General features: G+C 46.2%; 1 long non-coding RNA gene across 1 annotated transcript; it reads left to right on the forward strand.

Annotated features, from left to right (window-relative positions):
• Positions 1–2,035: 2,035 nt before the first annotated feature.
• LOC123100340 (uncharacterized) lies at positions 2,036–2,742 on the forward strand. The gene is made up of 2 exons (XR_006448388.1): positions 2,036–2,205; positions 2,287–2,742. It is a non-coding gene; the product is annotated as an uncharacterized lncRNA (long non-coding RNA).
• Positions 2,743–3,565: the final 823 nt, after the last annotated feature.

Raw genomic sequence — 3,565 nt, forward strand, 5'->3', positions numbered from 1 at the left:
CCATTACTAGTTTTGAAAAAAAAAAGTTTGTTAGTAGTGGCGCACCGTGGATGTGGTGCGCCATTAGTATTTGGACACTAATGGCGTACCAACACATGGTGCGCCATTAGTATATAGTAGTGACGCACCACATGTGTGGTGCGCCATTAGTGTCCATATTATCTATAGCCCTTTTCCTAGTAGTGCCTCTTATACTTTTGCACTTTGATTGGTCGACCGTCACTTTGAAAAAGTTTCATCTGGGAATGACATTCATGGAAGTCCAAAATGGTTTTGTTTTGGAGCATCGATTTTATTTTTTGCCACCCCTTCCACAAATATCATTCCGAGATAAAACTGGCAAGAACTCAAAACATTGATCAATGTTTGCCACCAAAAAATTATATAATTTCAAATTTTTTTTCAGATTTTAATTTTCATGGTGAGATCATATGAGCTCAAACTGAGATAGGGACTTTCCAACACTTTTGGCATAAATGCAAATGACATGCACATTTAGGTGATGTTTTTCTGAACATTTTGGTATCTTATTTGCATTTTTTCCGAGTTAATATCAATTTATGATGAAGTTTTAAAGTGATGGTCTAACAGTTTAAGGGCAAAAACATAAGAGGAGCGAAGTGACTTGGGCATAACCGATGATTTTTGAAAACTAAAGATAAAACTGCCGAGTGTAACCTAACTACTACCTTCATTTCAGTTTACAAGTCCTGCGCGTATACCTAGGTTGTCAATTTTATCACCCTAATATAAACTATATAACACAAAAATTATACCTTTCGAAAGTAGAAACTCCAAGATTTATGTTGGTACATTTTTTGTAATATATGATTTGTATTAGGTTGGTCAAATTGACGACCTAGGGATACGCGCACGTCCTGTAAACTGAGAAAGAGGTAGTAGGACATGAAATTAATTATTCCTAAATACTATGAGGACTAATAAAGCAGTAGTGATTGCAGGCTAAAGTCGCCCATGTTTCTTGGAGACAGCATTGGATTGGACGCGATCTGAATCCTTTCTCGACTCTCGGTGCAACTTCCCCCTCTACTTTCGATCTCAAGAATTTTCTCCGTACTGACGGGAATGGTTCGAGGCAGGAACCCGAAAACTAGGCCAGACCAGCTTGCTGGACATGGCACTGGCCATGGGTTTCTCCGGGTATCTCTCTTAGTCTCTTACCTACATCCATGACCACGTGGAAGGTTATTAGTATAGTGATTAACAAGGCAAGCCTATCATGCTACTAGTTTCTCCGGGTATCTCTCCTATCATACACATACTCTGATGCTCCTATAAATATCCATTCCTGTAGATGAACGACTGAACTTCTTACTGCGAAAGGGCACAACAGCACTCATGAGGGTACACATGCATTCTCTTCTGTTCTTCTGAACCTCTTGCCGTGAATGGTATATATAGATGCTAATTTCCTTCTTGCCTTCGGTGCCGCTGATCGAGCTAACGCAGCAGGTTCTGAGCTGGGTGCACAGCAGGCTTCAGGGATCCCATTGCAGCCAGGAGAAATCAGAGTTCAGCGCCGGCTCGATTCGACGTAAGCGGCAATTTGAGGGTTTCCAGTGCGTGAATTGAACCTCAAACGGCAATTTTCTCCGATTCGGTAGAACTGAATGAAATCGCACTTCCCCTCCCTCTTGCAGCAGCTGCTGATCACACTAGCAGTTCCAGTGGACCTCGTCGGGGCGACGGCAAGCCCGGCGCCGGCTGGCACCCGGCAACGCTCGTCATTGCCAAAGGAGCGACCACCGCGGTGGAAGACGAAGGCAAGAGCCATCAGCTGGCGCTGAAGAATGGAGGAGTAGTCAGGCACATGTCGTTCAGGAAATTCATGGCGTGTGCCTTCAGCGGCTTCCTGGCCAGACCATGCTTCAGGGGAGCCAAGCCACGATCTGCCGAGGTGCTGCTGCATGCAGAATGCTTTTGTTTCACAGCTCTTGTGCTGTTTGGAATGCAGTAAATTGTTTTCCAGAATCTTTTGCGTGGATCGCACTGTTTTCCGGCTTGTAAGACCATGATTTTCTTCGTGGCAGATACCCTGGCAATTGCCCCATAACGACATACCCAGCGATTACTCGGCGATGTCAGAGGCCGCGATCAACAGCTACCGAACGTTGCAATTGCCTTGGAGAGGCAAAGCGGTGGCGGCGGAACAAGGGAGCAGATGGATCACAACAGACTCGGAGTGTAAGTTTATCTGACCGAGTGCCAGTGCTTACAAGCTGGTAACATACAGTAGATCCTAAATATGTTACTCCCTTTCTCCAGATATCGTGTTGGAGATCTGAACACACAAGATAGGAGCAACGAGCGAAAGAAGGCAACGGCTCTTCAATACCTTTTTTTTTTCCTTGATAACGTCCACACATGTGGCATACTAGACATCCGTCCACACTCCGTGTGTGGCGTGAGCAGGAGGCAGCCCACATGGGCTGTGTGTGGGCGAACATTAGAATTGCCACACGTATGGGCGCAGCTACTTCGTGTCACACGCCCAACAAGTACTACTCATCCCCACCCTGTGCGTGTGGCGCGAAGCAAATATGCCCACACGTCCTAGCGCAACTATGTTAGGTACCCGCGGGATGAAGATTTAGTTGCCATCCGGGATGGCAAATATAGTTGTAAAAGTATGGTAACTCTCTCTGTTTTGGTTAACTATAATTGTCATGTCTAATTTATGGTAGTTGCCGCGTGTAATCAAACCATAGTTGCCGTGTGTGATTAACTACTTGCCACATATGGTCAAACAATATTTGTCATGTGTGTTTACCTAGTTGCCACGTGTGGTCCAACCATAGTTGCCATGTATGGTTAATCACAGGTGCCATGTGTGTTTATCTGGTTGCCACGTACGCGTAACTGCAGTTGCCGTCTAGCAATGAATCATAGTTGCCATGTGTGTTTACCTAGTTGCCACGTACGGCAACTGCAGTTGCCAACAAACAATGTACGGGTGTCGTGTGGGCGAAAAGCAGTTCGCCCACACGCGCGTGGACTAGGTGGTGGTTGTGTGGGCAGAAACTAGTTCCGCCCACAGAGCGCAGCTGGCAAACCGCGTGCTGCGGGGCGTGTGGGCGAACTCTCCAACGCCCACACACACAATGATGCCCACGTGGCACTCAGATTCAAACAGATTTTTTAAAGATTTGTGCAAAACAAAATCAACGTGGATCAAGGCGTGTGGGCTATGTGCAAACATGCCACACGTGTGGGCGTTATGATTTGGGTTTTTTTGCGGGCTGATATTTTTCTTTTGAATAAACATACATTTTTTCAGACACATACGATTTTTTGGGGGTACAATGCATACATATTTGTATCCAACCTTGTAGTTACAACTACTGTTCCTAACATAACCTTAGCCCCCTCCCCCTCCATGTGTCATCCACTTGGGCGACATTGGCGGCCACCCAGTACATCCTCCCCCGGCTCTATCTTCCATGTTCCCTCTCCTCGCCGTCGCCAGGCAAATCCTGCACATTCGATGGCGACGATGGGGCTTCTCCGCCCGTACGTGGTTTCGATCTTCTCGTCCTAGAACTAC

This window comes from Triticum aestivum, chromosome 4D (assembly GCF_018294505.1).
Source record: "Triticum aestivum cultivar Chinese Spring chromosome 4D, IWGSC CS RefSeq v2.1, whole genome shotgun sequence".
NCBI classification, from domain to species: domain Eukaryota; kingdom Viridiplantae; phylum Streptophyta; class Magnoliopsida; order Poales; family Poaceae; genus Triticum; species Triticum aestivum.